The sequence below is a fragment of the Hylobates moloch genome, unplaced genomic scaffold (genome assembly GCF_009828535.3).
Source record: "Hylobates moloch isolate HMO894 unplaced genomic scaffold, HMol_V3 SCAFFOLD_11, whole genome shotgun sequence".
Taxonomy (NCBI): domain Eukaryota; kingdom Metazoa; phylum Chordata; class Mammalia; order Primates; family Hylobatidae; genus Hylobates; species Hylobates moloch.
The window spans coordinates 85263033-85288032 of record NW_026652286.1 but is presented as its reverse complement, the minus strand read 5'-3'; the positions used below and the strand labels follow the sequence as shown (position 1 = coordinate 85288032).

At 42.9% G+C, this 25000-nt stretch overlaps 1 long non-coding RNA gene across 1 annotated transcript; it reads left to right on the top strand.

Moving 5' to 3' along the window:
• The first annotated feature begins 226 nt into the window (after window positions 1-226).
• LOC131384662 (uncharacterized) lies at window positions 227-6917 on the top strand. The gene is made up of 4 exons (XR_009215758.1): window positions 227-440; window positions 2179-2301; window positions 2778-2877; window positions 6006-6917. It is a non-coding gene; the product is annotated as an uncharacterized LOC131384662 (long non-coding RNA).
• Window positions 6918-25000: the final 18083 nt, after the last annotated feature.

The following is a 25000-nucleotide window of genomic DNA, read 5'->3' as shown; positions in this document are numbered from 1 at the left end:
CCACCAACAATCTCTCCCATCTCTGGACATGTGTGTCCCTCCCATAATGAAGTAGATTCCATTACCTCTTCTCTCAAATCTAGGCCAATCCCATGACTTGCTTTGACCAATAGAATGCAGCAGCAGCAGCTATGCACTGTAATTCCCAGTCCTAGGCCTTAAGGGGCCTTGCAGCTTCTGTTTTCACCCTCCTAGGATCCAGCCAACATGTAACAGTGGTCACCAGGCACTGCTAAATGAGAGGCTGTGTAGAAAGAGAATGGCTCAGCCAGGCCAAGCTGTTATAGCAATCCCAACTAAAGCACATGGCACATGTAAAGCCACTGAGAGTGATCCAGCCCAGCTCCCAGCTGAAGGCAGCTGCACACATGACCCTGGCCAACCCCATGTGGAGAAGAACCACCCAGCTGAGCCTTGCCAGCCCATGGACTCGTGAAAAGGTATTTAATCCTTGTAACTTAAGCTGCTGAGTCTGGGGCTAGTTCCTTACGCAGCAACAGATAACAGAAATAGCAATTGTTTAGAGACACTGAAAGGCACCTCAGTTAACTTCACTAATTCCCCAGTTTCAGAACATAATGCTTATTGATCACTTGTACTTTTGATAAAACATCTATTTTAAGTAGACACTGTGACCAGCGTGCTGGGCAAGTAGGAAGTCAGTGCCAATAACTGAAACTTGTTGCAGATTTGTAATCAGAGACGAGCTAAGGAAAGTGTGACCACACGATGATGAGCACTCTCATTTGTTGAGTGCCTCCCTCCCATGTGATGAGCCCTCTGCACCAGTCTTTACCATCACCATTTCATTTTATCCTTTAGAGGTTGGACTTGTGAAGTGTCTTGTATTATAGATGAGGAGACATGGAGGCTTAGAAAGCAGAAGCATTTGCCCAGGGTTAAACCATTAATAAGTGGCACAGCAAGTATCTGAACCCAGAGCCATTTGGTTCCAGGTTCTGAGCACTTGACCTCCAAGCTTTACTGCCTTTCATGAGCTAGAATGGTCCAACTGTTTCCTCTGATTGCAGGCTGGGGTTGGGAGGGTGGAGAACTTGCAGAGCAGGCTCTTGGAGAACTCCTTTCTTTCCCAGGAAGAGGTAAGTATTTTAATAGCCCAGAAGGTATGGCATGAAGGAAGGGATGAGTATCTCTTTTGGGGCCAATGAGGCACCTGGTGTCTGAGGACACAAGGCTCTCTCTCCCCAGAAGCAGCACATTTGACATTATGCAGTTTCACATTCTGTGCTCTTCATTTCTAAGAACAGAGTTTCCTCTTTGAAATCCACAAGTAGCCCCAGGCCACTCTGAGATGCATCTCTGTGGAGTTCCCTCTTGTCCTAGAAGGAAGGAGCCTCATTTCTGCCCCCATTTAATCTTGGAAGTCTTCCTGGGAGAGTTTAGCTTTGAGCTCTGTTTTGGAAGCAGTGAGGGAGGCAGCTGGATGAATGCTAAGTAGGACATTTTTAGTTTGAGCAGCAACTCTTGAGACGCTGCATTGAAAATTTCAGTAAAGTGGAGAAGGCAGAAATAGTTCATATGTTGTACAGCAAAATTACAATTCAAAATAATTTCGGTGGGTTTCAATGATGGGCCAAAATCAACATGACAACCTTTTGCAGAGACAAATGTGAACTTCCAAATGAAGGTGCAAATGATCATTTATACAATTTCAGGGTGGGGTGGAGCTGACTGGAAAGCACTTCATAGGAAAAGTAATTGGGGGTTTGGGTGAATATATATAAACTCAGAATAACCCAACAGTGAGATGCAGCTACCAAAAGATCTAAAGCAGTCTTAGGTCACATAAATACATGTTTACTGTGCCAGTTTAAGTCAAGGGAGGTAAAAATGACCAAATATAAAGACTAATGCAGTTATGGGTATCTCTCCTTTAAATGGATATAGATTTTGGGCTTCCAGGAGTAATACTGGATCCCTCAGACCTTGCCCTAACTGTACCCCTGACCCCAGAGTTTGGATTGGTCAAGTTCAAGGTGATCTAATTGAGTCATATTTTCAAGGGGTAAAAACTTATAAAAGAATTACTATGTCCAGACATATGGGTGTGGTCTTGTCCTTTTTTTTTTATCAGTTTCTCTTGACCATACCTATTCCCAGCTGTCTCTTCTCTGACTTTCTCTCTTCCTCCTCTCTCTTCCCACATGACTGATTTAGGCTCCAGGGCCACTGACCAAGCCTAAGAAGACCTGGAACAGGAGGCCAGAAGCGGTCCTACTCTGCACATCAGCACCACCAGTCTCTCTTGCTCTGTCTCTTGGTCCTTTTTCCCTGGTGCTGGTGGGTGGTATTGGATCCGTCATTTCTCTCCTTGGATGCAAGTGTCTGAGACTCAAGTGTGCCCACTGAGAAGGCAAGGAACCAGGCAGACTGTGGGAGCTGCCCTGGTTCTGGGCTCTGCACTGACTCTGGCCTGGGCCCGACAAAAGGAGATTTCTACTGCACTGGTCTTGCTCGGTTGAGATCTGCACTAGGGCTTGCTCTTCTTTGCTTTGTCTACGTATATCTTTTCCTCTGGAAACAGGTTGAATTGTGTTCCCCCCAAAGCCATATTCCATATGTTGAATCCCTACCCCCTAATGTGTTGGTATTTAGAGATTGGGTCTTTGGGAGGTAACCAGGTTTAGATGAGGTCATCAGGATGGGGTCCTCAGAGGGGATTAGTGCCTTTATATAAGAAAAACTGGAGGATTGGAGCTCTCTCTCTCTCTCTCTCTCCCTCTCTCTCTCCACCTCTCTTTCTCTACCACGTGAAGACACAGCAAGAAGACAGCTGCCTGCAAGCCAGGAAGAGAGCCCTCACCAGGAACCAAATAGCCTAGCACCTTGATTTTGGACTTCCCAGGCTCCAATATGGTGAGAAATAAGTGTTTGTTGTTTAAGCCACTCAGTTGATAGTATTTTGCTATATTACCTCAAGCAAACGATTACAGAAACTTACGAAGATAAGAGATTGTTTGAAGGCATGCTCTGTGTATTCTTGCCTTGCTGGCAGATTGCACCATCATAATGCCATCTCATAACATCAAGTCACCATTATTCTGACATTGATGGGCTAGACAGTGACAAGAGGGACATGACCAGGCAAGAAGGGGACTTGAGACCGTGGAACTTGAGAATGATTTAGGGGTAGAGCTGCTAACCTCAACTAAGAGGAGGGAGGGGCTGTGAGGAAATCTCCTCAGTGGGGCCATTCCTTGGAGGGGAAAATCAGCAGTTGGCTGCTCCCTTATAGAGAGCTCTTTGGAGAGGTACACTGCCCACCTGAGACTGGGGCATGCCCAACAGCAACATCTTCTGGGATGAGAAGCCTAAGACGGAAGAGGTAGAAGAAAGGAGAGTATTACGAATCCTACCCTCAAGATAATGAAAGTAGGTGCTCATTGAGGCTTCCGGTTACTATTTTGGCAAGGGAGGCAGAGTTACAGACAAAAGATTGTGATGTGTAAAACGACATTAAAATTCCACAACCTCTTCACTTTTGGTTTCTTTGTCATCCCTAGTCAAGAAAGCAGAAAAACACTTCATTTCTTCTCATGGCTGAGAGATACCTCTAATGCCACAGAGGGAGTTGAAGAGACTGGGTACCCACTTCCTACTAATTGAGTTTGGGCAAGAGCATGTCAGTTACAGTGGGGAGAAACCCAGGAATGGACAAGTGTCTCTGGAGTAGAATAATTGGCTGGAGTGAAAGAAAGGCTCAATATTCAGCTCCCATATCTACTGGGCCATCCCATAAAGGGTAATCCCTGGTTGGGGAGCTGCGACCAAAGGCTAAAGTCACAACAAGGCAATTTTGGGATCTCCCTGAGCAAGGCATTGCTAAACCCCATGGCCACACAGTCCTGGGGGTTCTGACTCTCGAGGCGTGCATTCCTTGCCACTGGAAGAATTTTGAGACTGAGCAGAGATTTTTCTGCTCACTGAAAAGTTGGACCAGCTACTAGAAACTTGTCAAGGTCCCTTCCAGCAATGAGCAGGGAAAAACACCCTCACAGAAACCCAACACCAAACCTCAGCTTTCAGGAGCAGGCATGGGAGAAGGACCAAGAGCAGATGCATAACTATGATACAAATGCCAAAGAAAGCTTCAATGGGCTGTGACTGCTTCCGATGATCACTTTCTTTTCAACTCATCTGGAGATGATGTCATCTGATAATTGGACACTCACACATGGCCTACTGTCTGGCTGGCCTGGTCTGCTTTCCTGATCTCTTACTGATCAGAGAGACTCATCTGCAGACATTTTGAGCGGAAAGTCTCTGATGCAGATTTTCCTTTATTCACAAACATGTGCAGAAGGTCTTTTCTACTCCAGGATCTGTGCTATGTATGGAGGATGCAGAGCTTCAGGGAAGGCAGCCATGGAAATAATAGGGAGTTGGAATTCAGTTGTTCATTTGGTAAATGTCGATTGAATATGACCTCTGTGCTAGGCACTGCAGCTCTAGCAGGGACAAGCAAGACATGATCTCTGTCTTGGGGAATTTACATTCCAGTGGGGGAATCAGATAGCAGGCATGTTATATATAAAGATCATATATGTTGTGCAAAGTGCCATGAAAGAAATTTTAAAAGCAAGGGAATACAGAGTGAGAGAGATGGGGACCTGTTTTAAGAGCAGATATTTGGGGAAATCTCTCTGACAAGAAGGCAATTAGGTGTCTACCCAAAGCTCAAGATGCAGCCAGCCAAAGGAGAGCAGAGCTGAGCATTCCAAGGAAAGAGAGTAGCTACCTTAAAGGTAGGAAAGGTCTTAGTGTGTTAAAGAGGCAGAAAGAAAATCATAGGGCCAGGTGAGGAAGGCAATGGCATGAGATGGAATAGCATGAGATGTGGTCAGAAAAAAGTCAGAAAGAAGATTCTATAGGGCTTCTTGGGGTTTGAGGGAGGATTTTATTCTAAGATCAATTCAAGATCAGAATTTCCTGTTTGGGAACTGAGGCAGTAAGGATTTTTTTTAAAGGATCAATGAGATGTCCAAACTCCTCAGAATTCCAGTCATCAGGACTCTGACACCCACCCATGAGTCTGACCTGCCCCTCCTCTGCCCAGTCTCCTGGCTCAGGCCTGCCTTCTTTGAGGGATAGAAGGAGGTACATTCTTCCAGGACACAAAGGGGCTTGGGCACTTTGGAGACTGACAAGCAAAGGCCTTTGAAGCAATAAGAAAAGGCTCAGGAGACAGACAGTGGAAAAAGAAGAGGGACTCACGTGGATAAGATCCGGGACTCTGTGTCTTCTGGCCTTGTTCTCCTGAAAGCCACTAACAAGGCAAATTTCTCCGTGTCTCTTTGTCTCTCTCTCCTTCTACATCTTACCTCTCCAGCCTCCCAAGAGGAGAAAGAGTCGCAGAATTTCTCCATGAAGGTTGCATTCTTGGAAGGCCTGGGCTTTTCTGAGCCAGTGCTACTGCAATAACATTTACCACATCAATTTTGGAAAGGAAGAAGCACAGGAAGCTGGTCCAGGCAGAAGGCAGAAAACTTGGGAGCTTCTCTGATTTAATCTTTTCTTCTTTATTTTTAAAAATCCACTTTGCAAAGATATATGGTCTCCAAGTTTCTGAAAAGGGAAGCAGCAAAGAAACTCCTTCTGCTGTGAATGAAAAGAATTACATAAACCACAGTAAATTTAGTATGAAATTACATTGCCAGCCCCAGAGGAGAAAGATGCGTTTCCATCATGCATTAGCCATGCTCAAGGAGCCATTATCCTGAGTTCCCTGTCTGCCTGCACTTGAAGGGACACAGTGGCATGCAGGTCGGGCCCTTCTCAGAGGATGGAAGCTGCTGGAAGACATTAATTATGTGACCTTGCTTAAAGCACTGAGTTTTTACAGAATTTCTTCCTTGTATTTATACTTGTCTTTTCTTTACTTTCTAAACTGGGACTTGGGCTCCTGCTGATTCTTAGGCTCCATTAGGTCAGGATTTCATTCCGTTTGGGATTTCTCACAGTTCTAATAGTTCTTTGTGTCCTAGGAGGCCCATCTACTGGAAACTCCTATGATGCTTCCAGGCTGAAAGGAGGGTGCACAGTGCTTCAGCTATGGATTTCTAGTCCAAACTCTGCCAACTTCCCGCTGTGTGTCCTTGAGCAAGTTACTGAACATTTCTGGGCCCGTATCCTCATCTGTAACATGATGATAATCATAGCACACCCACCCCTTACCTCAAAGGGTTGTTGTAGACTTCAAGTAGGAAACTGTGTTTGTAATGCCCTTGGCACAGTGCCTGACCCCTGGTGATTTTTCAACAAAACCAGCTACTCTCACAGACAACTCGTCTTCCAATTGTTCTGGAAACTTCTGTCATCTCTCTCTGAGATGCCAATTTTATCCAAAGGATGCTATGTGGCCTTCATAATGTGGAGCCCCAGCCAAACACATTTCACTCATTAATTTATCCAACAAACATTTACTAAGCTCTTACTATGTGCCAAGCACTAAAATCGATTCTGCTGATAAAAACATGACTAATACACCATCCTGTTAAGAATTTACTGACATTGGACAAGACAGACTTAGAAGCAACCTGGCAGGCTGGAGGAGTCTGTAGCATAAACAGGCAGAAGGAACTCCTAAAGTAGGGCTTTGCTGACCCAACTATCCTTGGCTGCTTCATGGCAAAGGCAAGACTTAGAAGTAGCCAGGGGCCCTTCTGTGGAGTCTTGAACAGCAGGCCACCATAGCCCTGGGGCAAGGTCGTGGATACCACCATGCAGGCTGGGCCTCATTAGAGTCATGGCTCAACTTTATGAGGGCCATAACATCAGCAGGGCCAAAGTGAGGCTGAGTCCACCAGGAAAGGTGGGAGACACGGGCTGTAACCAAAGCCAAAGAAACAGACTAGATCACAAAGTATACAAAGCACAGATTTGGCTTAAAATGCCAACAAAACAAAGACCAGCCATGAGGACAAGGGTGTGGCTCTGGAGACCAAAGGGGCTGGAGAACCCTGAAACTTCTCCCTCTACCATGATGTTACATAAAGCCCCCTCCTTCTTTCTTCCACCTGAGTAAGAGGACTAGGAGGACAGAGGAATAGAGTGGGAGACTGAGCAGCTTTTGTTTTGGAGACTGGCATTTCCAAAAAGGGCTATGGCATTATTGGATGAGATCAAGCTCTAAACCAGTTTGGACGTTTAGTTACTTTTCCCCCACCCTTCACCTCTTTTTCTGGGAAAGAATCCCAAATTCGTTTTAGATAATAGAGCTCATTTTCTCTCATATCTGAGTTGTGATGGATTAAATTTTGTAACCCTTCTTCCCTTATGTGTACGCTCAGCTCCTAGCACAGTGTCTAGCACAGCATCACATTTGAAAAGTACTGTGAGCCTGCATGCTAACAAAGAAAAGTTGGGGAACAACAAGAAGTCCTATCTGGCTCTCTGCATCTCATGTCTGCAAGATGTAATCTAGTCAATATGCATGCTTTGTATAGAACACAGACCTTGGCCTGTGGCCATTCCTTCCCCAGTCTTGATGCCAGGACTACACCCAGAGCCTCCCTGCTCTGGATGTGAGGAAAAGGGCAACAGGCCCATTTAAAGCTGGTGCCAGCATCCATCCTATGCCTGGGAACTTAGTTTATTTTAAACCAACTTCCCAACGATGGACTGATTCCATGTCCTCCACCGGTCTACAGCTCAGCCACACACATACGCACACACACACACACAAAGACACACACTCCAGACAAAAACACAGCTGATTTGAGATGCCACATGGGTGTAGGAGTTTTCAGAGCGGAAGGATCTTGGCTCTGGTCCCGTCAAGAAGAGGAGGTGAGGGAAGAGGAAAAAGGAGTTGTATGTGAAGTCCCCCACCTCACTCCTAGGCAGATGAGGGGCTAACATGTGGTAGCCAGGATGAATTATACTCTTGAGAGGGGCAGAGGCAGATGGGAGGGAATAGCTTCTGGCCCCAACCAAAGAACGATTCTACTTCTCACAGGTCTCATTCTTAACTGTTCCTAGTCATGTGAGATGATCTGTGACTCCTGCTTGGGCGTAGGTGGAAATCTGGGGAGGGGAGGGAGCTGGGCTGTGGGAATGACATCATGGGAGGGGGAGGGGATGCCATGATATCACAGCCACGTGGGAACTTCCCGGGCGAGAAGTCTGGAGGAGGACTAGAGCTCTGCATCCTATTTCTGGCTTTAATAACAGCCCTGGTGACAACGAACCACAGGAGAGGGGTGCAAACAGGCAGGTCTGTCAGGGATCAGCAGCACCTCCTGTGAGAAACAAGGGTTTTCAATGAGGTGTTGGTGGCCTTTAAGGCCAGGGTGGGGAATGTGAGATGCATGTTTAGTAGTGAGAAGGCACAGATGCCTGACAGAAAAAAAAAAAAAAAAAGGAACATGGTAGAAAATTGCTGTTTCAACAGGCTTCAAGGGACTTCGTGAAATCCAGCTGATGAGTCTGCATGAGCAGAATATTGTGGGTATGAGCAGAGGCTCTGCCACCTCCCAGTTTGTGTCCTTGAGAGACTGACATAATCTGTCTGGGCCTCAGTTACGTCTTCTGTAAAATGGGGATAATAATAACACCTACCTCACAAGGTTGTGAGGATTTAAAAAAATGAATACATACTAGTAAAAAGATTAAAACCATACTTTGCATATAGTATGTGCTCAAGAAAGGTTAACTATGATTACAATGGAAAGAGTGCTGGAGTAGGAAACAAAAGACTAGGTTTTAATGCTGATGCTGCCAGTGACCAGGTGAAGACCTCTTTGAGCCTCAGCTTCCTCATTTATGTAAAGAAGACATGGGACTAGATAATATCAACCTTCTCTCCCAGTCCCAGTATTCTAAGACCTTGACTTGGTGTTCCTGGTCTACTTTGTTCCAAATTATCCTGGGCACTCTAGTGTCTAAATTTTCACCATTAGGAATATAAGCTTTTGAGGTGCACAAATTCATTAGCCCTCCACTCCCTTCTACAGAGAAAATAGGTCCTGGGGGTGATTGTTGGGTATGACATCAGTAATACACGGGAGTGGATTAATTCTTCCAAAAAGAAATGGTCCCTGGGTAACATAAGGGCACTTGTTATGGAGAACAGGGACAGGGGGAGGGTAAAGCACCCAGAAAGAAGGGAAGTGGGGGAATCATGCATCTAAATTCCTAGCACACAATTTTGTCTAGGATAGTCCTTGCCCTAAGTGACTTTTACAAGAAAATATGGAGATGAAAGCAACTGCAGCGTGAAAGATCTAGGTTAGATACAAGTAAAAATTCAATTAATAGAATGTGAAGGCAACCAAAACTATGACTGTGATGCTGAGGAAGGTCAGGGCGATGGGCTAGATGAGTTCTGAAGGTTCTATTGACCCCTCCAAGGCCAGCAAAGGGTTCTTCTGGGTCTTCTAGGCTCCCCTGGGTGTGGACATCTGCCGGTCCGGGCAAAGCCTGCCCTTCCTCTGCATCTCAGGAGTTCTGTGGCTTGTGGAGCAAAAGCTTAATTGGCCTTCCACAGAAAGCTCAGGAAAGGGATATGTTACGTCGTGACTCAGTGATATGCTCCCTGCTGGGCACTGCAAATTGAGCTCACAGAATGTTTGAAATGATCTTCAGTCATCAGGCAGAAATTGGAGTGACTCAGATGACAGAATTCGTGTTACGCAAGCTGGAGGCTGAGTACTCGGCAACTGGTCCAGAGAGAGACAGAGAGGAGAGGGGAGGTGGGCAGGAGGGAAACGGAGAAGGATGTGGGAATTCCAGTGGCTTATCACCTGCACCCTACAACCCCAGCCCAAGAAAAGAGACCAGTGGTAGATGTGGAGCCTGGAGCCACTCTTTGGAAGAAGAAGAGAGTCAAGGGAAGTGAGATCCTCTTGTGTATTCTTGGTTTCTCATAGCTGAAAAGAAATCCAGGGTAGCAAAGTGGTTTTCCCACACTCACTAGCTGCCCTCACAGAGTGAGGCACAGGCCCCTGTCTGACTGGTGAGGATCTGTCCCACACCAAGGCACCTCAAAAAGGGCAATGGCGGAGAAGAATTCATGTAATCATTCATTCAGTCATTCATTTGCTCCACATTTATTGAGATTCTACTAAATACCAGAGACTGTGCTAGGTGCTAGGTGCTAGGACACACTAAGAAATGAGACACTGTCCCTGCAGAGAATCTGGATAAGAGAACCCATAGGCACAATGCTGTAGTGCCAAGTGGCATGACAGAAAGAGGCAGCGAGTATTGGGGAAGCACAGAAGTGGAGCCCCTAAGTCAGACTCTGGGCTTGGGTGAGACCATGCTGGTCAGAATCTTCAAGGAGAGCAGGTGTATCTAGGTGGGCAAGGAGGCTGTGAGAGGGCCTTTGTGGCACAGGGAACACAAGTGAAAAGAGTAGAGATGTGGAAGCTCACGATGTGTATGGGGAACAGAACACACAAGATGCAGGTGGGGTGGTGGGCAGTGGAAGCCAGGAAGTCTTAAAGGGCTGTGTGTGCCATGTTAGGGGCGGAGAGGGCTTGGGAAGGAGAGGGATGAACAGTGCTGCTCTTCAGAGAGAAGGCTCTGTTGCACCATGGAGAATGGATGGGAGAGGGTAGTCTGGTTGCCCAGATCCCCCAGGGTCTGCAAGGGAGGAGCTGAGCCAGGGAGGCAGCAACAGAAAGGCTGGAATGAAGTTGCGAGATCTGTGGGAGAGGACAAGACCTAGGACTCACAGTACATGCAGACTGAGGGCCAGGGACTTGGAGAATGAAGGAGTAGCAAGGGGCAAGGGACAGAAGCAGAGGCAAGTTGCTGAGGGGAAAGCAATGAAGGAGATGTCTTTCTCCTATTCTAGAAAAAGTGCCCATCAATTCTCTGTACCATTGAACCTTCACGGTGACCTCCCTTTCGGTACAGGCCTCTCCTCTACAGCACCCCTCCTGGTGCTATCCATCCATTCAGTCATTCAACACCTAATTATTGTGCACTTACCATGTGCCTGCTGCAGTGTCAGGCCCTGGGGAAACAAAGTCAAAAGGCCAGTAGAGAAGAATGAAGAAGGACTGGAGAAAAATAAAAGGATGAAGGAATTTGCAACTCAAGGCCAAGAAATGAAGGCTTCAGGGCCAAAGTTTATGGAATGCCTTCTCATTTAATCACCCTGATGCCTCCAACAGCTGGGACTGTTATAATTGTTATCCCATCTTAAGGAAGAGGAGGCAGAGGCCCAGTGGGATTCAGTCTACTTAGTAGCAGGGCAGGGCTCAGAGCCAAGTCTGTGGAGCTCCAAGGCCCTGGTGCTCTCACTTAGTCCATGACACAATGATGAAGTGCTAGCAGACTGCTGACCCCTAGTGAGGTCAAAGCGAAAACACAAAAACAATAAAACAGACTGAAATTTCATGGTGGAAATTCCAGCTGCACACAGGAAGGATTTCCCATCAAGGAAGAGCACAAAACTTTGCTGGTCCCTTAAGAGACCATCCACATCTGTGTGATGGGTGAAGCCTTGCCCAGAAGTAGGTATGAAAATATAGAATCTATGATTTCCAGAGGTCCTCAACAGCAGGAATAAGGTTGCCTAAGCCCTTCTTATTTTCAGAAACTGTATCTGTTTGAGGCTGGAATAATATCCACTTGAGGTTGGAACGTTACTTCTATGGAGCTCTTCTGAACTTTGATCAGCCGTGCCTCATGTTTTTGATAACAATTTTAAAACAAGTCCAGCTAGTAGACCAGATCTTTGAAACTCAAGGTCTAATTTGGCAGGGGTCAGGGAAGAATGCAGCATATCTTTGGTGGTGATAAACTGGGACACTACAGATTTTCCCAAAGACAGTAGAAGGCCTGAAACAAAACCACAAGTTCTTAGAGGGTTAGGGCCTGTGCATAGAGAGTTATTTGTGAAGAGCTGGTTTTATTAATAGTTTTACAAATACCTTTATTTTTTTTCTCTCTCATTATAATAATGAAATGTTCACTTTGGATTTTAAAAAGTGAACATTTGAAACAAAAAGCCTGATAAATTCATATTGTAAAAGGGATTGTGTCATGCAGCCGTAATCACAGGGCAAACTCTCTTCTCACCTCTCACTCTTTGGTTTCCTTGAGGAACGTATGTGTGTATCTGTGTATGTGTGTGAGTATGTCTGTGTGTGTCTTTGTTTATGGGTGTGTATCTGCATTGCACTCTTGTTCCTTTGAGAAGCGACCTTGAGACTGAGTTTAGCACCTTTTTAGGGGGTGCCTTTGGGGCCAATACCTGTGGAAGAGAAAGGACAAAAGTAGAATGTACAGAATGAGAACTTGAGCTAACATGTAGTCCCAAGGAAGGCCTCAGCCAACTCCATGGGAACTCTGGAGCTAGGATGACCTTGATGTCCTGAGCTGGGCAAGGAGGCCAGGCCCTCATTACCTCCATAACCAGCCACTGAATGCCAGCTTCCCTGGAAGAGATGTGACCTGGGCAAGGCAGTCTCCTTTCCTTTAGCTGAGGACTGACTTCTGGCACTACCAGCAGCAGGGGAAGTAAGTCCCTCATTACTAATGGCATATGTGGGTAGTGTATCCTAGTGTCCACTACAAAGAGTGTGTGTTTGGGTGTGTCTTGAGTGTGTTGATGTATGTCTGCATGTCTGTTGGTGTGTGCATGTATCTGTGTGTGTGCCCCTTTATATCTGTCTGTGGAGTGTTGCCCTCTCTTGGATCAGGGACCATGGCAGCACTGCGGGAGCCCAGGAGGTGAGCATTGGTATCTGCCACCTGATCATCCACCCTGCTTCAGTGGCCCCTCCACTTCCTTCCTATCTCTTGTCAATTTGGGCCTGCAGAAAGATATGGAATGTGGGATTTGAAGTGGAGGATGTCATGGCCTCTCCTGAGAATTGATTTCGGTCCTTACTCTGGGGTGAGAGAGGAGTTACCCTCTAAGGCTTCCTTACACAGATTTTTTAAAGGCACCCCTTGCTGGCAGGCATCATGAAAATGCACAGCTGGGAAAACTGACTACAAATAGATCCAGTCCCCACTGGATATCTCTGCTGGGCCCCCTCAAGGATTGTCATGTCTGGACTGTTTCCTGAGCCAGAAAGGTCTGAATAGGGCTTTGGGGGCCATGTCACCCTGAGCAAGTCTCCACCTCCAGGACCCGACCCTGCTGTTCACTCTATTGTTAGAAGTCAAGACGGCAGTATCTGCCATGAGGCCTGTCTCCTGGGTCAGAGAGTCCTGTCCAAAGGACCCTGGAAGTCTTAACTCCCCAAATTCAGGACAGGAGAGGACCTGGGGACAGCCTTGAAGACAGTTTGATGTAGTTAGGAAATGGAACCTCTCCTGGCAGCCAGTACCCCCAAATGTCTTCCTTATCAAAGGACATATGTCCAGTGCAGTGTTTGTACACAGTACATCCAATGAACAAACGGACTTTGGAGGAGAGATGAGCAGGGATGAGTGTCCATGACCCAACTCTGATGAAAAAACCAGGTTACTGCCTGCGCTGGAGCTTCTGGCATTAGGTCCAGGCTGGTTCTAGCAGTGGTTCATTCTTCCTTTGTAACTTGATGCTTCACCAAATGCTTTCTCAAAAGGCCTATGGCTCACTGTTATAGAAATAAAATCTGTCTTTTTTCAAAGATTAATGTTGTCATGTTATTTTACTCATGTAATTATTGCCATGGAAGATTAACTCTACTGGGAAGAACATAGGGCCGAGTGGCGGGTGGTTTGTGTCCTTCAATTCTTGAATGCTGGAGCTGTAAGAAGCCTGAGATCATCTCATCCAATGGTTGCAACTCAGAGCCTGGAGCAGAATTCTTCCTATCATCCCATTTGATTGCAACCACAAAATGAACAATGTGAGCATGTTGATGCAGCGGATGGCCTCCCCTACTTGCTTCAGGCTGCCAGCCTGCTGCATTCTGCTGCTGACCTGAAGGCCCATGGGGCACAGTGACTTGCCCAATATCACACAACTACTCAGAGACAGGACCAGGGCCAAACCCAAGGCTCCTATGGCACAGCAGTAATTTCTCACCCCAGAAGTCTCTGGCTCTCCTTTGATTTACTTGGACAGGAGATATGAATGAACACCATGGACTTACTCATTACCATTGTGAAAGGAAAATATCTTGGGCCCCCAAAATCACTAAGGAAAACTCAAGCTGGAAACTGCTTAGGGCAAACCTGCCCCCCATTCTAGTCAAAGTTATCTCTCTGGGAACCGAGACAGATGGATATCTGATTGCCTCCTTTGGAAAGGCTCCTCAGAAACTCAAAAGAATGCATGCAACCGTCTCACCTATCTGTGACCGGGAAGCTCCCTCCCCAGCTTGAGTCTTCCAGTCTTGCTTCAAGTTGTCCCGCCTTTCCAGACAGAACCAATGTACTTATTACCTGTATTGACTGACGTCTCATGTCCCCCTAAAATGTATAAAACCAAACTGTGCCCTGACCACCTTGGGCACATGTTGTCAGGACTTCCTGAGGCTGTGTCACAGGTGCATCCTCAACCTTGGCAAAATAAACTTTCTAAATTAACTGAGACCTGGCTCAGATTTTCTGGGTTCACACCATAATGAGGTAGCAGCCTGCTCAAGGCCCCTGTACCTCCCAACAGACACAGATGCACCCCCCAACACACACAGTTTAGACTTCTAGACTATTGACAGGGACTAGGTCTTTTTTATTTTTTTTATCACTTTGGATTTCACCTAACTCAATGCCCGGCATGCTTTGCTGCTCAATAATTGCTTGTTGAATAAAATAAATGAATAATGAATGTTAGTAGATGTTTGTCTTCCCAAAATTCCTGTGGTCTTCACCATAACCTTGATTCAGAGACAATTTTAACATGGGAGGGGTAAAAGGAGAGAAAAAAAAAAAAAACAATACATTTGTTAAGGTCCTATATGCAGAGCACTATGCCAGTGTCTTGAATGTATATCTTCTCAGCTAATCTCATTTTAAAATGAGCAACCACATGTGAGCAGACATCCCCAGAAAGGAGTTGACCCACCCTTCCCTAGGGCCCACGTATAGGGGCTTTATGTACAACAGGCTTATGGCTGCTTCATCAATTTCTGCTTTTGCTTATCCCCAGAAGATCTGAAAAAGAAAACAACATCAGAACTTCTGAAGACCAAAAGCTCAGAATCCTAAGCTTGCAGCATTCCCTCTTTGTGAGACAGAGAAGCAGGAGAATATTAAGAGGAGTGCAGAAAGCTAAAAATATCTTCAAAGCTTATGTAAATTTGGTGCACAGAGAGGAGCTGGCCTTTGGGCTCCAGCTGTTCTCAGGACTAACTTGGATGCCCTTGACATGTAGATCCAGACATTCTCAGAACGCATCCACCATTTGTAACCTTTAAAAAATCTCCCTAATTGTGTTCCTGTTCTTTAAATTTATCACCCTTGGGAGTTGAACTACACTATGCTAATGAGGACTTTGAAGAACCCCTTCTCCCCCAGGGTCAGAGACATCCATCCTTGGAATAACAGGTGCCTTTGAGAGGGGCTGTACCCCTAATCATTAGCATGTTAATAGGGAGGGAATCAAAAGATCACTCAATCAACACCCAATGAGGGCATCATTTCAACCAATAGCACAGCTCATAAAAGTCCTAATGCCCACCGACACTGCATAAAAACAATTCCTAATTAAGAATTAAACAAACTTTTATCTGAAACCATTCTGAACTTCACCCTTTAAAATAATGCCAAGTTCAGAAACACATTTGGCTTCATGATTCCATCTGGTGGATTCTATACATTTAATGGGTATTTTCTCTCACAGCTGACACTCTACTTTCCTGGTTCACATAAAAAAATGAAACGGGTGTCATTTCTCCAAAGGCCACAGTGCTAAGTTGAGTGACTGGGTAGGAAGAAGGCTGTAACTGAGCAAATTTAACCTTAGATGACCCAAAGGAGGGCTTGGTCCCGGCTTTCTTGTTTTGCAATCAACACCTACTAAGTCTAATTCAGCTCTTCGATACTATGAATGCTGGCTGCCAGACAAGTAGCTTTTAATACACTGATGACACAGTATTACTGACATTATCAGGATGGCCATGAACCAGGTGGCCAATTATTCTCAGAAAAAACAGCTCAATATCAATTGTGCTAAATTCAAATAGTCATACTCGGCAGAGGCTATTCGGCATCCAGATGGATAAGATTTGAATATCTCCATTCAGCAGGACAATTCGTTTCATTATCTGCAGAGTCCTTTTATAGCCAGCTCATCCTTGTGGGCCCTAGAAGACCAGGTCCTGGCCAAAATTAAGTATATTCAGCAGGAATATTAAAGTAAAAGCAGGAACTGTAAATCTTTCAAGTCAATGTCATCTCACCCTTGCACTAGATGGTTAGAACGCTTAAGATTTTTGCTGGAAATCTGGCTAAACTTATGAACAAATACAAAATAGTTTCTTTGAAAAAAATCTTAGCTCTAGTTTTAAACATTCTGGAGCCTTTTGCCACCTTGCACAGCTAACCTCCACCGGGGAGATGACAGTGCATCCCACTTCATGCTTATGGCTGCCGTCATCATTGCTTCCTCTTTCTTTGGAAGCCAAAACGTATGGAGCTCCTCTTCATTGACCCCAGCAAGTACGTGAGCTTGCTGCATTCACCAGGAACCTCAATCTTGTTAGCAAAACGTGGAGCCAACACATTCTCCAGCCACTCATTCCTCCATTCAGATGTAGCAACTTGGTTGCCAATTGGCTGACTTCAGCCACAGATGTGTGTGCAGGGTTTCCATCCCCATCGTGCACACACACACACACACAAACACAGAGAGAGACAGAGAGACATACACACACACAGCCTGTTTTTCAAAAATGTAGCTTTGGATGGTTTTTAGGCCAGATTCTCACTTTTCAGGTTGCCTACTCCCCCCATCAAGTGTCACTGCCACACCCTGGTTGGGTTTCATTTGTTTGCCTTGCTGGGGCCACTGAGAATGTTGGTGTTTGTAAAACCCTGCCAGTGTTCTCCAAGATTTAACCTGTATCTTAAGTCTTACCCAGAAACATATATATTGCAGCAACAGATAAGCCCTTTAGGGTCACATAGTAGGGTTACAGCCAGCAGGCAAATTAATAGCACAGCCTCAGGCCACCCAATCTCTTCCCTCTGGCTCAAAAGGTACAAGTGAAGGTGGAGGGGAGGGATTCCAGGGTTAGTCACAGCTCTCACTTTGCTGCTGCTCCTTTCTGGCAATATTAACTGTCCTGGGTGCTCGATTCAGTACTAGCAAGAAAGTCCACATGCAATTGTTATTAACACCTCAACATCAGAGACAGCAAATAATATCAATTATATTGAATAATGGTATTTGTGCTCATTAATATGTGAGTGCTGATTAATTATATTAATATTAATTATAGGAATAAATTACAGTATATTAATTCTTTGATTCCGTGTCTATGGCAGACACTGTTATTCAGTAAAGTTACAGTTTTCTATTGGGCCTAGGTGGGGCCTCAGAAACCCTCTCAGCACAGTGTTTGAGGCAGCAACCACCAATCAGAGTTGGTTCAGGAGATAAAGCCTATTTCTCCTTGTTCTCCATAGCCAGGCCTCCACTACCTCTGGTAAGGACCTAGAAACTGGATGAAAATCCAGGAGTGGCCGGCACACACCTGTGTTGCTGAGCTCTGGCTTCCCATGCTAGTCAGAATCTCTGACCCACAGCGACTTTGGACGACAAAGTCTTGCTGGGAATGCCCTTTCCTTGGCTCTATATCAAGCCATTAATCCTCTCACAATTTTCCCCTTTTTCCTACAGAAATGCAAGAAGCCCCAAGCCACAGATAATCTTTGGGGCCATGAAACTTGCTTCATGAGCTGGGGAGAGGCTGTTGCCTCATAAATTGTTTTTTCTCAGCTTTCACTTAAACACAACCTAAGAATGCTTTTTCTCCCTTCTCTTGGTCTTTAAGGAACACTGTCTCTGGAGCTAAAGTTCCTCATCTCTGATTGGCCTTTCTGTGGGGGAAGCAGAGGAGAGGACTGGCTAAGGGTAAATAATATCACATTGGCTATCCATAGAAATGTCCATACAGAAATAGGATTTAACATCATGGACTTAATCTAAATAAGGAAATAATATTAAGAATAATATTTGGTATTTTCTAAGATTGTTTTTGAAGATGGTCTTCATATTATGTTTTGAGTTTCTCCTTGAATTAAATGCCAGAGAAACAGATTGTCCTTCCTGATAAATGGGTATTCTTTGCTTTATGCCTCCTTTCCCTGGCTACTAGTGAACTCATAGTGATATTTTGTGTTCAGTGATATGTCTTATCCTTAGTTGAAGGTCCTTGATAATTATCTTCTCCTTTTATAACTGGATTTTCTTACTCTTCCTTAATGTGTATATATCTTCTATTATACACCCTCTCTTTTCTTGGGAAGTGAGTGGAATATTTTTAATAAATAATGTATCAGCTACTGAGGCAGGGACAGATCTCCAGGGACTGGACATTAACCCTGACTCAATTCACCAATCATCAACTGACCCCTCTTCTGACCCAGGCCCTAAGGCCTCTCTGAGTGTTCTCTAGGAAGAGATGTTAGATCTTTTGAAATGATGAAAGGCTCCCGCATTTCAAACTGAGCAAAGCCTAGTCAATAGTTGGCATGCTCCATTTTAGCACAATGACAAATCCCTAGTCCCCAAACTTGCATCATATAAAACATGAGAACATCCATGACTTCAACTTCACCTTCAGTTTCAACCTCTCTCCCAATCTCCAGACCCATATTTCCAATGATGTTCTGGGCATCTCTTTTTTTAATATTCCAGAAGCACCACAAACCTAACAGGTGCAAAACTGAACTCTGTGTTTCTACTCCACACTCCTGCAAATCTGTTTCTCTATATATGTTTTCTGTTTCAATTAATAGTATCACTGTCTACTGAGTTCCCAAGCTAGAAGCCTTGATGATGCTACACCCATCCACCCAATCAGTCTCCACATGCTACAGAATAAGCTACAGCATAATCTTCTGCACCTGACCTTTTCCCAGAGTCCCCACTGCTACCATCTCAGCATAGGGCTTGCTATTCTCTCTACTGAACTATTGCAACAACTCCCTAAGTGTTCTTTCTGCCACCAGTTTTTTTTTTCTTTCTGTCACACTACCACCAGTGTCATCTTCCTCATCACTTTCTATTTAAGGACGTTTACTGGTCTCTCAGTGCCTATAAACACTAAATTACTTACTTAATGTAATGTAGAAGTATTTGTGATCTAGCTCCAACTTTCTCCAGTCCAGCCTCACCTTACTTTCCATTAGGACCCCTAGGGCTCAGCCATGCTAAATTTCTCATTCTTTCTAAAACAAGCTATGTTCTTTCATGACTTATGCTTCTGCAATTGTTATTCCTTCTTCCAGAAATACTATTTACATGGTCTACTACTCCTCTACCTGGAAATTAATTTTTACTTTTCATGAATTAACTCTGTCAGCAATACTCCAGCCACTCACCCTACCATTAAACCTTTCTTCACTTTTCTGTTCTTCCCTTAGCTGTTTTTTAAAAATATTTTCCTAGAAATTATCCAGATATATATAAAATATTTGTTAATACGTTTATCTCTGCCCATCACTTTGAGCTAATTTAAGTCAAGCCCATATTTTTAATAGCTGCAGTAAGAGGCACAATGTTGATCCTCATTAAATATGAATAAAGAAAGCATTGGCATATGAAAATGGAATAGGTGGCCAAACGTGGGATGATTTTTTAAAAAGTCTCCACTGAACTGCTTTACTACTGCAGGACCACTTATTTTAATAGGTGTGAACTCCTTAAGGTATAGCATAATAAAGAGAAAAGCAAAGGCCATTTTAGCTTACATTATCTTAGTAACTCTGGGGCCTCAGGATGCCTTCTACTCTTGGCCATTTCCTTTCAGTATTCCTCCTCTACCCTCACCATAACAACTCTCTCTTATAACAAGCAGCAAGAATATTCTTAGAAGATACAAAAGGGACAAGCCCAATCATGCATCTTTGCTCCCAACCTGAAGCAGCTTTCTCTAGTCTTATCCCACAATAGTGTCTTCTTGTGGGCTTTTTGCATCTTTTGATAAATCTCACTTGCCCATAAGCACTGAATTTTTTATATGTAAGGTGCCAGATTGTATTTGCCAACCCTGGCTGCAGCAATATCTCCTGTCCTACTTGCCCTTCTATGATGTAACCTTACCGCACCCCCAGCAAGATTTGCCACTCTCTTCCCTGTGAATCTGGACACAGTTTTGATTACTTTGACCAATAGAGATGAGACAGCCTTGAGGAGATAGTGATTGATGAAGGCTCAAAGACAAGACCGGGGAAAAAGATATCCCTTATTATGTAGTGGCAGAAAGTTTGGCAACATTGTTTTTTGTAATGTTTCTTGCAATGTAATTGTTTTTTGCGATGACATGGAAAATAAAAATAAACCTAATGAGCTGGTGGATTTGGCTAAGAGGATTTTCTTGCAAAATATCAAAGTGCCCACTGAGTTATTTTAGGCATGTAAGATAAGACGCATATAGATGAGCCAAAAAAGGAACTATTGCCTTTTAAATAAAAAATTTACAGGAAAGATAAAGGCATTCTCTCATGAATGTTCAAAAACCAAAATGGCCTCAAGGTGAAGATCAAATCCAGGGTGCTAAAATATAAAAATATCTCAGAGTAAACATGAAGCCAAGAGCATGGCTTTAAAACTCCTTAGTAGGGCCTCAAGATTATTTAAGCTTATGCTACATAGACTTTTTCAAATAGACAAAAGGCCTTCTAAGTATTTTTTTTTTTTTTTTTGAGACAGAGTTTCACCTTTGTTGCCCAGGCTGGAGTACAATGGTGCAATCCTGGTTTACAGCAGACTCCACCTCCCGGGTTCAAACGATTCTCCTCCCTCAGCCTCCTGAGTAGCTAGGATTACAGGCATGTGCCACCACACCCGGCTAATTTTGTATTTTTAGTAGAGACGGTGTTTCTCCATGTTGGTCGGGCTGGTCTCAAACTCCCAACCTCAGGTGATCCGCCTGCCTCGGCCTCCCAAAGTGCTGGGATTACAGGCGTGAGCCACTGCGCCCAGCCCCTTCTAAGTATCTTAAAGGAATTTCTTACAGACTTCCTCTGTTAGACAATATGGTTTCTAAGATTGTTAAGGGGTTTGTCTTACAGAAATCTCAAGGTAAAGAAGGGTTAATCTCAAAGATATTTGTGAGGGTGGGGTTTAACTAAAAAAAGTGTGCAAAAAGATAATAATACAGGAATCCCAAAAATGTTTAATGGAATTGTACCGGTTTGGACAGAAAGGGACAGGGAAAACAAAGTAAACAGAGATCTTTGAATCCCTAAGCTCCTATTGACAGAAAGCAGGCTGAGAAGGTTACGTAGTTGCAAACATGTAAATTTTTTTATGGAAAAAGAAGCCAAGTGTCATGGAGGACAATTCCAGGGTGTAGGACTGAGCCCTACCTAGGAAACTGACATGTGCTTGGCTGAATTTTTGAATTGCAATGGATCAGTGACTGCTGTATGCCTTTCATTTCCCTCTTTTAGAATAGGAGTATTATACTGATTATCATATGCCTTTCTCACCTGGATGTGTGCACGGATGAGAGGCACATAAATTGTCACTTTAATTCATGTAACTTTACAGCAAGAACTATACTAGACAAGTTGCACCAGAGAAGCCCTAAGGTCAAATAAACAAAAATTAGTTGACAAGATCTTGGACTTTGAACTGATGCCACAGTGGGATCAGACTTTGAAGGGCAGGGGGAGAGTAACTGAGTTTTACATGTGAAAGTGGATGTGAATATTTTTGTGGTCAGAGGCAGACTGTAGCAGATTATATTTTTCAAAGACAACAGCAACAATATCTCACATCTCACAAGCACTTCCACAATGTAATCTTGCTAGTATTCTATCAAGAGGTGGTGCCTTCATCCCTTCCCTTGGATCCAGGTGGGCTTGCAACTGCTTTAGCAAATAGGGTAAACGAGAAATAATGACATACGTCTTCCAAGGCTGGGTGATAAAAAGTGATACAGTTTCAACTTCGTATACTAGAACACTTGCATTTGGAGCCCTGGTCATGATATAAGAAGTCCAACTGCCCTGAAACCACTGTGAGAAAGTCCAGGTCTTAGGGAGAGACTGTATGTACATGCTAGGGTTGACTGCCCCATATAAGGTTGCAGATTACAGCTAGCATAAACTACTGGATATGTAAGTGAAGATATCTCCAGATGATTCTAGCCCCCACCCAGTGAGACGTCCCAGCACAGGTGCCAGACATCATGAAAAAGAGCTAAACCAACGCTACTGTACCCCATATGAATTCCCAGCTTGTGTGATCCATGAACATAATAAAGTATTTTTTAAAAAATCATTTAGATTTAATTTGTTATAGGCAATAGAAACTGGAACATATGGACATAGGTCCACTTAAAATCTTATCACTTAAAATACTGCTTAAGTCCATCCCTTACCAAACATTGCAGATCAGAGAAATTGCAAAATTATAGATACATGAATATATATGTATCTTATATGTTTTATGTATATATATATAAAATATGTGAACTAAAAGAAAGGAGAAGTAAAATTCTGTAAAAAAGTAAGAATGTAGATCACCATTTATGAATATATCTATTTATTAGATAAAGAAAATATCAGAGGACAGTAACATTCTCCAGAAAAACTAAGAGGAGTGAAATACTAACCTAAACAGGATTGACTCCTGATGCTGGCACCTTAGGTGGTGCAATTTTCTTTTAGGCTCTTAATAGGTTTTCTAAAATTAAAAACTTGTCAAAAAGACTTTTGTTTCTGTCCAAGATGGAGTATGAAAGACCAGAATTACCAAAATTTGTCCTAAACTAAAGGCTGCTCTAGTGCTGCCTAATAAATCTTAAAACCAAGACTGAAAAGAATCAAAGTATTTTCAAGTATCTGAATTTTGTCCTGGAAAAAAGCTCAAGAATATTTATATGAATTCATAGATAAATATCTAGCCGGCACCCAACAAGTTACTTCATGTCTGGCATCCAATCAAAAACTGATAGACATTCAAAGAAGCATAAAAATATGTCTCATAATGAAAAAAATCCAGTTAATTAAAACCAACTCAGAAAAGACACAGATGTTAGACTAGCAGAAAAGAATGCTACACAGTGAAACAGTTCTTATAAATTATTTCCATATGTTCAAAAACTTTAAATAAATATGTGGGAAATATTAAAAAGATCAAAATGAACTTCTAGAGATGAAAATTATGATGTCTAAAATAGAAACTACATTAGATGAGATTAACAGTGTATTAAACTTTGCAGGAGAAAAATTAGTAAACAAACTATTTAGCAATAGACACTATTCAAAATGAAATACACAGAGAAAAAGGAATTGTATAAAATTAAGTTATGGGACAAGTTCAAGCAGTCTAATATTTATTTAAATGGACTCCCTGAAAGATGAAGAAAGAAGAAAAAATATTTGAAGAAATAATTACCAAATTTTTTCTGAGTTTGGCGAAAACTATAGACCCACAAAGACAAGAAGCTCAATAAACCCTGAGCACAATAAACATGAAGAAATTTACATTAAAGACAATCATAATCAAATTGGACAAAACCAGTACTAACAGAAAGTCTTTAAAGCAATCCAAAGGTGAGGTCAAGGGAGACACTTTATGCACAAAGAAACAAAGACAAGGATGACAGAAGGTTTCTCATCAGAATTAATTCATGGGAGAAGAGAGTGGAGCAGCATCTTTAAAGCTGCGAAAGAAAAAACTGTCACCTAAAATTCTATACTCAGGGAAAGTGTTTCCAAAAAAACAAAAAGCACAATAAACACTTTTTCAGATGTACAAAGCTGAAAGAACGTATCAGCAGCAGATCTGTACTACGAGAAATGTTAAAGGAAGGAAATCCTTTAAGGCAAAGGAAAATGAAACTAGATGGAAATCTTGATCTATACAAAAGAAAGAAGGCCATTGGAAATGGTAAATACATAAATAAATATATAAGATTTTTTTCTTATTATTTAAGTATCCTTAACAAATAATTGACTGTTTAAACCAAAATCATAATAATGATATGGGATTTACAACATATATAAAATTAAAATGTATGACACCATTAGCACAAAGAATGAGTAAGGAAAAATCTAAGTATATAAGTCTAATATATATTATATATAATGACACTGTATAATATCATTTGAAGATAGAATGTGATTAAAGATATGTATTATGAACCTTAAAACAAGCACTAAAGTAACAAAACAATGACACAGCTAGTAAGCCAAAAGTGAGATAGGACAGAATTACAAAAAAAAATTAATCCAAAAAAAGACATAAAAAGTAGAGAAAGGGAAGAGCAACAATAAAAAAACAAGATAGCACAACAAGAAAAATAACAGGATGATATATTTTTAAACCTAACAATACAATCACGTTAAATATAAGTGGTATAAACCAGAGGTTAGCAAACTAAGCCCCATGGGCCAAATCTGGCCTGTAGCCTGATTTTGTACGGCCCTTGACTAAGAATGGTCTTGCCATTTTTAATGAGTCATTAAGAAGGAGGAGAAGGAAGAGAAAGAAGGAGGGAAGAATACGTGGGAGGAGCAGGAGAAGGCAAAGATCATATAGACTTGGTCTACAAAGACTAAAATATTTACTATCTGGTCCTTTACAGAAAAAGTTTGCCAACTCTTAGTCTAAACATGCCAATTAAAAGGGAAAGATTATTATGTTACATATAAAAGCAAAACTGAACTATGTGTTGCCTACAAGAAAGACACTTTAAACACAAAAAGGTTAAAAGCAAAAGGTTGGAAAAATGTACTACTGATCAACACTAATTAATGCCATCAATGCTTACACTGACCAAAAGAAAGTTGTTGTGGTTATATTACTATTAGATATCAGGGCAAAAAATACTGTCAACAATAAAGACAGTCATTTTGTAATTGTAAAGGGAATAATTCATCAAGAAGGCATAATAATCCTAAA